Source organism: Ictidomys tridecemlineatus, chromosome 11, assembly GCF_052094955.1.
Source record: "Ictidomys tridecemlineatus isolate mIctTri1 chromosome 11, mIctTri1.hap1, whole genome shotgun sequence".
Lineage (NCBI taxonomy): Eukaryota > Metazoa > Chordata > Mammalia > Rodentia > Sciuridae > Ictidomys > Ictidomys tridecemlineatus.
In genome coordinates, this window is record NC_135487.1 from 96,147,755 (window position 1) to 96,161,339 (window position 13,585).

Sequence of the window (13,585 nt, forward strand, 5' to 3'; positions counted from 1 at the left end):
CTCCTCCCCCCACGTCTGTGCTGGCCAAGCTCCAGAAACTGTAAGAGTGGGAATTGTCCAGCAACACTGTATTAACTAACACTCACCTACTGTTTAGACACTCGCCTCCATGAGCTGCCTATTCAGCTCACCAGTACTTCACTACCACCACAAAACACAGAAGACACCAATTGATTTCATAATATATGGATTTTGACATTTGTAAACACATTGTTAAGAACACTTGCAGGTTTGATTGATGATACAGATCAACTGATTAAAGATTAATTGCATAGTATTGGGAGAAAATCTTTTAATAGATTTCCATCTTTAAATAATTTTATAAACCAACTTAAAACAGTAGCTACATAAGTCATATTGGGCCAAAGCTCCTTCTACCTTTTCAAGAACCTCAATCCAAAAATAAATATCAGTTAAACTTTATGTTTTAATATTTTTTCTCTAAAATTGTACATACTAGCATTAGCTACTGTTATAATTAAAATTTCACAGTTATCGAAGGTTAAACTGTTAAATGTAATGTTACTTCATCTTCAGATTACTTTTTTTTCATACAAATTGTGCTCCTGTAAGTCAGTATGTTCTTCAGAAAAATATGTTAGATTCTCACTGGGCATATGCATCTCTTAGCCCTACACTATGGCTTAATAAAGTTAAATGAATACCCTCTGCCTTCAAATAACCAGCAGCTACAAAACTGCTCAGTGTCTTGTGTACTGAACATACTGACTGGTAGATTTCATACATGAACTATATTTCCAAGATTTTTAATTCTGAAACAGTAAATACTAAAGAAATTACCAAAACATTCATCTCCCTTTTGATAATCCAAAAGCACTTAAATGTATACAAAATATCTGAATCCTGGAGATTTCATTTTGCATATGTTTGTATGAATGGTTTGCTGGAGAATTTGCATTTTTAAAATGAATACTGAAGAAATAAATCTGAAATATTACAACAAATTCCCTACACTTTTTGAATATGAAACAAGTATCTGAGCTGTAAAAACTATTATTATAGAAGTCAATAATATATAGGGAAGGAGAGGAGTCTGTTTTCCTGATAGGAATTCAACAAAGTCAATCTTGACAGTAATCTGTTTTTCAACATTTTATATGTGCCTTGCTGAATGACTTCTAGGTCTCCAGTTTTAATTTATAAAGGGGTAGAAATGGAAAACATAAATCCTCAGACAAAAAATCCTTGGTAACAAGAACATACATTTTATGCAAAGTACACAGTTTTACAAATTCATCTTGAAGTTACTATCTGGTCCTTATTTAGAGCTTGCTAATTATATTCATTTTTCATACTAAATAAACATTTCCAACCCTACAATATGCTACCAAAAGAGAAAAAGCAATACAATTAAAGTGTCTCTACCCAGTGGGCTGGCTATCTGCATTAAGCCTACAAATCATTAGTTATCTTTACAGAACTTCAATCCTCTCAGAGTTAAGGCAGTCTATGGGGTAGCAAGTATATAATACAAAACCAGAGCCACAGTCACAGTCTGAGCTTAGACACAAAGGATCAGACACACAAGCAGAGAATGGCCCCTGCTTAGTCCAACGAGACAGCATGGTTGCAGGGATTCACTTGGAGAGCCTCGGCATAAAGAAAAATAAAATTCCATTAGGGCTACATAGAATTTTCTATTAAATTAACCTGGAATGACTTTTTTTCCTTCTTGCTTTTTATATAGCCAGAGGGGAAAGAGGGAAAGAAGAGGAAATGGAAAGACACTGTCTGCACATTTGATTACTCAGCTTAAATTATAATAATGGAGATTACGTAGAGACATACGAAAGTGCATTTGCTTAATATTAACTAGAGAGAAGGAAGATTCAAGATGCATGATCTTTTAAAAACTGTATGTATATCAGAAAGACTATACAGGAATATGTACCTAAAACAAAGAAACAAAGAAACAAACAAACAAACAAAAAAAGTCAAAGTGGTTTTTGAGTGTGTGTGTGTGTGTGTGTGTGTGTGTGTGTGTGTGTGCTTGAAACAAGAACATTTTGGATGATTCTCTATCTTCTCTATTTTCCAAACTTCCTAGTAAAATTGTGCTGTATTTATAATAGTTAAGAAAAAAAACAATGATGGCAGTTGACCCAATATTTGGCCCCAGCTCTCAGAGCCAATAATGGGAAATAAGATGCTTGAAAAACAAACTGCAAAGAAGAAATGTAGCTAACATCTTTCTGGGTGATCATTAAAGTGGCTTGGGTCTCTGTTTAGAAGGAAAGGCCCTTTCCCACATGCAACTTAGTTCCAGGAATCCTTGAGCATGAGAAGTTCTAAAGAATTTTTTTCTATGGAATTTTTTTTTAATGGTTTATCTTTTTGGACAACTGGCCTGGATGGGACATTAGCAACTACAACTCTGATCAGTACTGCAGCCACTGTAGAAGAAAAGACACAAGAGAGAACAAGATACCTATAGCTTCGTGCATGCCACTCAGGAGACAATCTGCATACATTTACTCCTATATGTTAATTGATAGAGCCAGAGATGGGGATTTTTTTTTCATTCTATAAAAATTTACAAAACCTAACAGCACTAACTAGACTAAAAGTCTGTGAGGACAAGTATACAAACCTGTGAGGAATCTTTCTGATATGTGTGCCAACTGCACAAATAGATGAACATCACACTAACTGCAACATACATGCGCAGCTGTCCACTGTAATGACACAGTTTTTTCTACTATTAAGAAAGAGTGTCAGAGAATGTGGGTTTTCACACGTGGGGACTCAAGGACATCTTCCTATTGCCATTCTGTAAGTCCACTCGCTCCCCTGCAGGGCTCCATCCCTAAGTCACTGACTTCATGTCTACCCCCTCAAAAAGCTCCATCTGTGTGCCTTTTCTAGCCCAAACATGACCTGTTCCCCCCCAAGCACCATTTCTGTTCCAGCTGTTGGCACAACAAGCAACTGATTTCCCCCACACAGCTGATAGAGGTTCTCTTCAGAACTCAGGGCAATTCATCTATCTCTGTGGCTGAAAATGGTACTTGCTGGATGTACTTCACACCCAATTCTCTGGTTCTCTCCTTCCAGGAAGGCTATTTTTCAGTTACAAGGACTGTTTATCTTTGCTACAGTCTGATGGGCATGCCCTCCTTCAAGTATGCTTCCCAGGATTTGGCCTCCATTCATTTTTTTGGCTGAAGTCTGAGGATAAGTGTTCTAAGTCAGTAGCAAGAACAGCCCAGAGTCCTTAACCTACTCACCCTTGAACTGGCAATGGAAATCACGAGTTTGGGGAACACACCTCTCTCAATACTTGCCATCAAGCCAAAAGATCCTTCTGCTGATGGAGCCTTAGAGAAAACAGCAAAGGAAGACATAGCCACCCTTAGTGAATCTGAGCTGATTTTTAAACTTTCAGGAATAAAGAAGTCACACCAGAGTTAAGAATATAATTTTAAGAAAGAAATTCTTCAGTGGACCTTTGAAAAAAAACACCTTGCTGAAAAATCTTCAATTTTCATTGTCAACTAATAATCATAAAGCACCAGTGGTCTGTAACTTTACTTAGCCATCCATTCCAGCTTCTCCTCCTTCCCCTTCTCAAGCCTTTTGTAACAACTGCAGGTTATCAATAAAACAATCTAAAGTGGGTTTCCAGAAAAGCCACCAATGATGACACAAACATCATCAACAAGTCCCAACACCAATGAGATGAGCATCTTTAATGTGGGACAGTTGAAGGAAATGTTGCAGCATAGACATCAAAATTAAAGCTGCATTAGTAAATGGGGATCTCAGTACATATTCACTTAAAAGATAAAACAGCACAGGTGTCATCAGAGTTTCTACCCAGGATAATTCTGCATCTATGACTCTGGATACTTCATCTTGGTTAAACCTTTCCTCTTTAGCAGCTGACTAACTTAGTATTGAAGGCATCACCCAGAAAGAGGTCTAATTTTCTCTTGTGTCCTTTGGTGTATAATGGCATATTCTGCCTTAATTTGTAAATCACTTTAAGACCTTTGATAAAAAATCTGACCAACCAACCAAGTTCATGACTAGTGATAAAGGAAAAATAACTCCACACTCCTAAATACAAGAAGTTGGGGCTCTAACCATTAATCATCAAAAAATCCTCAACCCCTGAAGTTATAGGGCCTGGAGTAAATCCAAATGGGATTCTGATTTCCTAAATTACTTACATTACATTCCTGTGGACTTCTTGTTCAAATCATTGTGAGGCATTTTCTTTACTCACTGTCATACACTTCCATCCTTACATTGGTGCCTTAGGATTTCCTTCCATAAAGCAGCAGTGAAGTTGAATTCTTGAGGAATTTGGAGATCACCAGAAATACTAAGTAGGTTGCACTATTCACAGTACTTAACCCTCAGACTGTGCATTCAATTCACATTTCTTAAACTAAACTCCCTTCTCAGTAGTCAAAATACATGTTTAAGATGCCATCCCAGATCTGCTGAGAAGCTGGAAGCCTGTTTCACTCTCATTCAAAATTCACGTGGTCATCTGAGATATGTTTGTAAGCTAACTAATAATATTTTACTGATTATTGTTTATAAGCCACTGACTACCACAACTGCTCAGTGCACCAGATTCCTGGTAATAGGGAGAAGGTCACAACCAACTGCCCACAGGAAAATTCTTACCCATGGATGAGGGGTTGTGAATGAAAGATAAAGCCTGTATGGCAAATAGGCAAGAAGAAAAGTACTTACAAGTAAAAACTACCTCCCAATATTTGCAAAAAAAAAATGCAGTTGAAACTAATTGATCATGCATCAGGTAAGAAAAATGTTCAGACTAACTAGGGTGGACGCCGTGTACCAGTCTGAGCTACCTTTTGCAATGACAGTATTCCTATTTGGGGGTAGCACCACTCGTTTCTGTCTCCATAAAGCAAACCAAACAGTTCAGATGGAAAAGTTTTTGTATAATACCTTGGATGACCTTGAGTCTAGATTTAGTCAACAAATACTGAGTTCCTCCTGTGTGCCAGGCTCTAGAATAACACACAATCCTGGTACTCTAGTGGATCACAATCAGGCAGGAAGACAGAAAAGTTAACTCTAACACAGTGTGAAAAGCACTGTAACAAGTGAAGGAGAAAGAGCTATTTATGGACACTCAGGGTGGGAGATAGAACTGCTCCTCATGGGCAGAGCCCGAAGGATTCACAGAGATAGCATTCTGGAGTACCAGGCTGGAAGGAAGAGAACACTTCAAAAAATATGAAGGCAACTTTAGGGAATCTGAAAGCCAGGACCCTACCCACTTCCCAGGGACTGGTCTTACCTACAAACCTTTTGCACCACTAGGTATTAGAAGCTATGTGTTGGAACTGGGGTTGTAGCTTAGTGGTGGATCACTTGCCTAGCACATGTGAGGCACTGGGTTTGATCCTCAGCAAAACATGAAAATAAATAAATCAAATGAAGGTATTGTGTCCATCTACAACTTAAAAAAATTAAATAAAATTTAAAAAGAAGCTATATGTTGACCAAAGCTCTTTGCTAAAATAAAATTAAAATAAGGTTCGAAAACCTTAATTTTAGGAACAAAATATCAGGTCTTTAATTTAGGAATCTAATTTCCCCTTACTTGTGAGCTTTTAGTAATAACATGCAAATTACCATGGCTATATGGAGCCTTAAATATTTATTATACTAAGATTAAAAACAGTTAGAATAATTATGCTTATCAAATATGACCCCTTTAAAGAAGAAATAAAACATTTACTTTCCCTTCTTTGCTAATAATCATTCTTTAAGCCTTCTCTCTTTTTAGCTCCTGATACCTTCTCTACTTTCCTATTCTCTCAAGAAATATTATTACCCAAGTACTTCTGACTCAAGGAAGGGCATGTGCTTACATATGCACAAACAATATAAAAAATATAATATAAAAACTATTTTCAGTGCCAAATGCAGCTGCAATTAAGTATTTCTTTGGACATGTTTTATATTATTAAAATATGTAAATACTTTATCTTCCTCAAGTTTTCCAGCCCTACATTGGCAGAGAATATCTTTTTTTCCTTTCTCTTTTCAAAGCATCTAATATAATTTCCTGAATAGGTAATCAATAAAGTTGTTTGCTAAAGGTTCACCTTTTCCCAACACTGTCTTTGGAAAAAAACAAACAAACAAACAAACAAAAAACCCTTTGGCTTCTTTTTATGTTGCTAATTTCCCTACCTACATCTTTCATTTCTCACCCTAAATGACTGTTTTTTCCTTGTACCATCACATCTAAAATTCCTACGTAAAAGGAAACAAAACTATGTTTAATGATAGCCTGCTATAAATCATCCTACAATGCCATAAAGACAGTAAGACTTCTGTCCCAATCACCAGGAAATTAAACATCAGTAATATGCCTACTTGCCTACTCATAGAGAGTTCATTTAACTAGGCAGTCTCAAAGCCAAAACACTTTAATAAGAACTGTGCTTTTTTTCAAATGTAATACATTTCAAAAAAAATTTGTACATTCTCTATTGCAAAGTCATCTTCACTTTGCTGATCTACAGAGTACAGCCTATCCTTACCTTGCCTCAAGTCCATGAGTTCTTTTCAGCACACTCACCGATAACACAAATAATTCTTTGTGTTCTCATTCAGACACTGAAAACACACATACATATCACCCTACACCCAAAGGCAAAATGTTAACTATATATTGAAAGAAGTAATTATGGTAGCTTCTTGTCTCTCAAAGACACTACTGTAGCTGTTCCACTCAGGGGCCTAGTTGCTGATGCTAGGGAAATATTTTTAGTGTTCAGACATATATTTTTAGGCCAGCAAGTCTACCATGACCTTGTAAAGATTCTTGTTTTATGAACTTTTATCACTTTCTGGCTCAAGTTATCACTTCCCACAATACTGAATAAATCTGATGTGGTGGCCAGTGGTCATCCTCAGAATCTTTTTGCTATTGGTGTGAGATATAATTACTGGAATGGGTCCTCACACAGGATAGGACACTTGGCACCAACTTTTGTCAATAGCTAAAGAGTGGCATGCCACCAAGAACATGGCAACAGAAAATGGAAAGACGGCTGGAAAACATCCTTCCAGAGGCTTTCAGAGCAATGGAGATCCAGCTTCTGCTGGGTCCTGGCAGGGATTTTCCCGAGAGGGAGGGCATAGAGACATGGGCAAGAGGTGTCCAACCAGCTTTTTGCATGAGTTCTCACTGCAGAAAAGGCACACTGAACTCCCTGGCTGCTTCTCAGACATAAATGCTGGGACCCAGGCATTCAGGCTCTCAAGGTTCTTCAGCCAATATGCAGCAACTAAGCAGGAAAAAAAGCAAAGAAAGATCTATTTATATACCAGAAAAGAATCAGGAGAACTTATCTTAAGCAAAAGCTCAGGTTAGTAAATTAACACCACCAACTCCTCAATAGCTATTTCAAACTACAAATAGCTATCCAGAAATATAGCCTGGAAGAGACATTAAAAGATCTGAAACAGGATTTAACTTTCCAGATCATCTTAAAAAAGAAAAGATGGAGCAAGATACAGTATGATATAAAATGTTTACCCAATTATTAGAAAATTTTAAACAGTTTTATAGATTGGAACAAAAAAAAACCTTTTGGGACAAAATATCAGAAAACTAAGAATTTAAAAAGTTCACACAGCTAGGGATTGGGGGGCTTAGGTAACTGAACTGAAAGTGAGAGTCATGGAAGAGAGCTACACCATAACTAGCTGTTGAGTTTTCTCTGTCACACACTCCCAAATGGCGTATTTAGCATTCAGTATACTTATTAATGAATAAATGCCCAACTTGAATTAACCAGCACCTCATTCTGGAAGACTGTTCTTGGCAAAAATGTAAGATCTACAAGGCAGAGCAGGATGATTGGTGGTAATAAGCTGAGGCTGCACTAAGCTGTCCACACTCTTTAGAATAATATGCATTACTATACCAAGTTCAGGGCCACCATCACCAACATGTCTCTCTACCCTGCAAAGAACAACATGCAAAGAAAGAATGAAGCTTCTAAATTTCAAGAGACCACTTTCCGAATTTCAAATTTGGGCCTGTAACTGACGATATATTTAGTGAGGATCTGTTATTCTTACAAAGAGGCAAAAAGCTATTTGGTTGATGGCTGAGCTACACTCAGTAGTAAAGCAGCTGGTGCAGCCTGCAGCCTGTCCTCCTGCTTGGAAGAATCATTCCATCCTCAAATTTAAGGTGACAAAACTCTGTTGCATCTGACCAGCAGACCCCCCACCCCTTTCCCCCTCTCATGCACTATTACTGTTATGTTTCTTTAAATTTAATCTGCTCCTTAAGGAAACTCCCTGGCTAGTGAAAACAGCAGCAAAGGTAATAGAATGCAGAGAATTTGGCTGCTTCCTGCAGTATTAGGAAAAACAGCAATTACTCAACTCTCTCCTAGTGTTAAGAGGCAGAAATGAGCATGTGAATTTGGACAAGTTTGGGCCTGTATGTTTAAGGTTCTCCCTTTGCATGTGTCACCTACCTATTTCATAGCTATAATAATTAATGAGGCAGATGAGAAAATTGAGAAAGAATGAAGGCAGCAGGCTTGCTCATAGAAGAGAGGTGTACAGTTCACCTTTGATCCAGATTAAGCCACCGTTAGTATGACTAATGTCAGTAACTTTGCACTAACCATGTTTGGCTGCTCTGCTGCCTTCCATTGAACACCACCATGGCAGAAATCTAGGCCTTTTCCTTTAAGCCTTCCTATTTACAGTGCCTGGCAGTCAGGTTGACACCACCATCACTTCTTACCTAACTGCAAACACAATATTGGACTTCTAGGTCATGACAGCATAGCTTAAGGCTCTTCTGGTCATGAGATCTGTCATCTGATTTAGTTTCCCCACTTGCACGTAGGAAACTATTTCATTCCCTTTCAATACACTAAGGCAGTGTGAACCTGAGGAAGTTGAGGTGGTTTTATTTAAGTCTCTAAGCCATCAAGGGGATGTCGGGGAACCAATAAGCTGGAGTGATTCTTTCTCTCCTTTATCATGCTACAATATAAATCCAGGAATTTGGTGATACTGCCCTTTCTGAGCAGCCTTAAATCATTTCTGAAACAAGGTAGGATATAAACAAACTCATTAACATGCTTTTGATTAAAATACAGGAATTTATTTGGTCTTTCAGTTTTACATCACGGATAGTGGTAATAAGTTTTCATAAAATTTGCTTAAAATATAAGAGCATAGATTTTTTTATGGAAAAAACACAATATCTTATTTATTTATTTATTTATTTTTTTAATGTGGTGCTGAGGATTGAACGCAGGTCTCGCCCTTGCTAGGTGAGTGCTCTACCGCTGAGCCTCGATCCCAGCCTCAAGAGCATGGATTTTTGAAAACTATCCAGCATACCTATTCTTTTCTCAAACCATTTTAAAAATTTTCTGCTTTGATTTTTAAAGATTCAATTTTCTGAACTTCATCCTTTTCCACAGACTATAAATGCCCTTATCTTTGAAAAACCAAAGTTCCCAAATAGGGTAAGTGAGGGAAGTCTTTCAAGATCTGATTTTGTACAATTTATAAACATTCTGATGGAACACGAAGCCCACAGCTCTCATGTAAGATTCCTCATGTGCTATGAAGTCCAAGACTAGTTCAGGTCGAACATCCTCAAGGTGACATTGCTTTATTTTGGCGGGTCTTTTGGAGTCACAACTCTCCCACAGGGAGATGCCTTTGCTTTTATCACAGCTGTGAACCGTTTTGCTAGTGACCTTTGGATAAGAAGCTAAATAAGTTACCTCTTGTAGACCAGGACTCTGCAGGCTCAGGTTACATCCTGCCCTGCCAGGAATTCCTTTCTGTTTTGAATCTGAGATGTTTGTTTATGGTTTCTGTTCTGAAATACTAAATAAGACAGGCATAGTCTCTAGTTACAGCTTATATCTTTTTTTTAACCTTGTGATACTTATAGTAATAGGTTACTAAGGACTTAGCTAAAATCTCTAAATAGTAGTTGCTTCAAATTCTCAGGAACTGGAAAAATAAAATGACAACACCCTAAATACATTTAATAATTTTCTTTCTTAAATATTCCAAAAACAAATGTTCTCAGGATATTTCAAAATTAGGGTGTTGTTTTGGGTTTAATTAGCACATATTTAAAAGAAACCTTAAAACTATCATTGAAGTTTTTTTCACTTTGCTTATAGGCTACATGTTCATATATCAGCACTCCTGGTACAGAGGCCCTATAATGATAGGTATGAAAGAGTGTCTGGGGGCAAAATTCAGTTTCTACCATGCTTTCAAAATATTTAATTGTCAAGAATAAAAATCAGTTATAACTCAGTGATTCACAGCCAATATTTACTGTATAAAAATCATATTTATTTCCAGACATAATGGAAAAAACCATAGTTAATAGGCAGTACTGTAGGGCCACACCTACACTAGGAACTAAAGAGAAAAGAATTTCAGATAGTTTAAGTCTAGCTGTTCTTCCTTTCCAGCCTTCCTCTGTGGCACAACAACTCTCTAGAGCCTCCACCAGGCAAATCCATGGTGACCCTGCAGTACTTTTCACAGTGCAGATGGAAGAAGGCCTGGAACAGAGGAAAGCAATGCAGAGGTACTCACTTTTATGCAGCCACATGCCATCAAGCTTAACATGTCAACTCTTAGAAAATATAAATTTAAAATAGCTCTTTAAGCCAGGCACGGTGCCATACACCTGTAATCCCAGCAGTTTAGGAGGCTGAGGCAAGAGAATTGCAAGTTCATTAACCAGCATCAACAATTCAGTGAGGCTCTAAGCAACTTAGTGATACTCTGTCCAAAAAAAGAAAAAAAAAATGGCTTAGCATGTGGCTCAATAATTAAGTGACCCCTGGTACCAATTCAATAAAATCAATCCCTGGTACCAAACAAATAAAATAGTTCTTTAGAAATAATGACTCAAACAAGAAAATCAAACAAATGTTCACACTCTGCACATATTTCAGAGGCTAAGAATTTCAGTTGCACTGGAACAAACCAAGGAACTCCTCATTCTCAGTACTGCAAACCACTCTTCTCCAAGATCTAAGACCAGAAATTCCCCTCTAAGCCTCCTGCTGAAGAAAATTTATATAAGAGGAATGAATATGCCCACAAATTAGATTTCTAAATTATTATTATTATTATTATTATTATTATTATTATTATTATACTCGGAATAAAACCCAGGGCATTGTGCATTCTTAGGCAAGTGCTCTTACCATTGAGTTACATCCCCAGAACAGACTTCTAGTTTACATACAGATTAAACAAAGAAGAAAATAATAAAGAATGGAAATTAGAATATTATTTTTATGTCTATTTGCAACCAAAAACTCTAGTAGCAACTAAATATATAATCTTTAAAAATATACATTTATGTATTCACACAAAAGATGTATTATCTCTAATCTCACTACACAATTACTTGATAGAAAGCCATTAGTGACCATTTTCATAGATGAGAAAACTGGAGTCCAGAAATACTAAGCAAGTTTGGTTTAAAGAGTTAAAAACTAACACAGAGGTGAGATTTCACCAAAGGTTTTTCTGGCTACAGGGACTATTTTTCTTTTCGTAAAACATCCTGCACAAGAGAAATGGGAAAAAGGAGAGAAGAGAAGAGACCGCCAGGTCTTGCTTGCTGCTGCATCCTGCACTACAACTTCCCTGTTAGTCAGAGTTAGGGCTCCTCGTAGTTGCCTCTGACATGCTCAGCACTTTCCTATCTCAGGGCTTAGTGTCCTGAACTGCAATGAAATCTCTCAGTTTTCCCTATCAGGCCATGACCTCTGTGAAAGCAGGGCTTTTATCTTATTTATTTTGGCTGGAAAAGAATTATTATAATAGCGAGTGACATTCATCAGGTCTTATTAAAAACCATAATCTATGTGCTACAATAGCTTTACACACATGGCATTTTATAATGCAAAGTGTGGTCCTGAGACCAGAAACACTGTATCACCTGGGAGTTTGTTAGACCTGCAGAATCACAGGCTCTACCCTAGGCCTACAGAATTAAAACCTGCTTCTTGTTTGTTTGTTTTGGTTTTGGGTGCTGGGGATCCAACCTAGGCTTTGGGCATGTGAGGCATACATTCTACCATTGAGATATACCTCCAGTCTGAGAACCTGTGTTTTTTTTTTTAAATTTTTAGTTGTTAATGGATCTTTAATTTAATTTATTTATTTATATGTGTTGCTGAATATCAAACCTAGGGCCTCACACATGCCAGGCAAGCGTTCTACCACTGAACCACAACACCAGCCCTGAGAACCTGCATTTTTAATAGACCCCAAGGTGACTCTGTGCACATTAAAATCTTGAAAGCATAGTTTTACAAAAGTGGCATTACTACTTTATAGCACAGTGACCAGATCAATGACAGACAGATAATTTGTAGGTACAAGGTGGCAGAGACACCAGTTGAGCTAGAAAGAGAATAAATGGTTAAACTAAAAGGACTGGATTGGTTAAACCTCTGGTTTTGTCTAGTTTGCACCAAGTACATCAGCAGGGCCCTGGGGCCCTGGTGGGTTAGAGCTATGCCTGGACAAGCAGTTTCCTTGGCTCAAGTCAGGTCAATCCTGGGGGGACTACCAGTATAAACATCTAGAAGTTAAGCAGAAAAACCTTCTACTAGAATATACTGTGAAGAAAAATATACATTACAGATTGTAGTGAGTTTAGGTTAACCTTCCTCCCTAAATTAAATACTAGCCTACAGAAAAATAGTTAAATTTATAATTCCTATGACATATGCAAAAAATCCCAAATATATAATTTTTGTAGATAGGACATAACTATGCATCAAATAGAAGAGAGGCATCAAATAGCTTCAGAGACCTTAATAAAGTTTAACTTCATGCACTTGTTGTATTGGGATACAGTTGTGTATATGTTGGGGGTGAGGGGGCCTGAAGTCAGTAACAAGGCAATCTTTTTGTAAAAGCCCAAACTCCTTAATTACTGACAATCAATGACTCAGAAAGATGAAGATTAGGAGGAACAAGGGAATGAGCCCATGTCTTCTTGTTTCACTTACACTAGTTAGTAGCCATGCTGTTAGCATTTTCCACATGCCATTACTTCTAGAACTTCCTGGGCATTCACTGAGTTCTTATATCAAACCTGTTATTTCCTGTGGTGAGCCGTTTCTGTGGACTGTGGTCACCATTACATGATGGCGCTGGCTCTGCTGTGGTCTGTGAAGGACAACTCCATATCAGAGAGAGTTGGCGTATTGTCAACTCCTTATCAGAGAAAGTTGGCGTGTTGTTTTCTAGCACCCTGTGAGAAGGGTCCACGTGGCAGCTTCGCATTGGGGTTCGTGGTGCTTTATTAAGGCTGGGAGGGGCATCCAATTATTATTCCGGGGAGTAGAAGAATTATTAGAAGAATATCAAGGGCCTGAATAAACTGCTGAAAGAAGATTCCTGAGTCGCATCTTCCTTGCGGGCAAGGGGGGTCGCGACAAGTGGTGCCGAAACCCAGGAGAAAAGAAACAAAGAAACACCCAGGAACCAAAACTTTCAGCAGTCAGGGAGGTGCACCGGT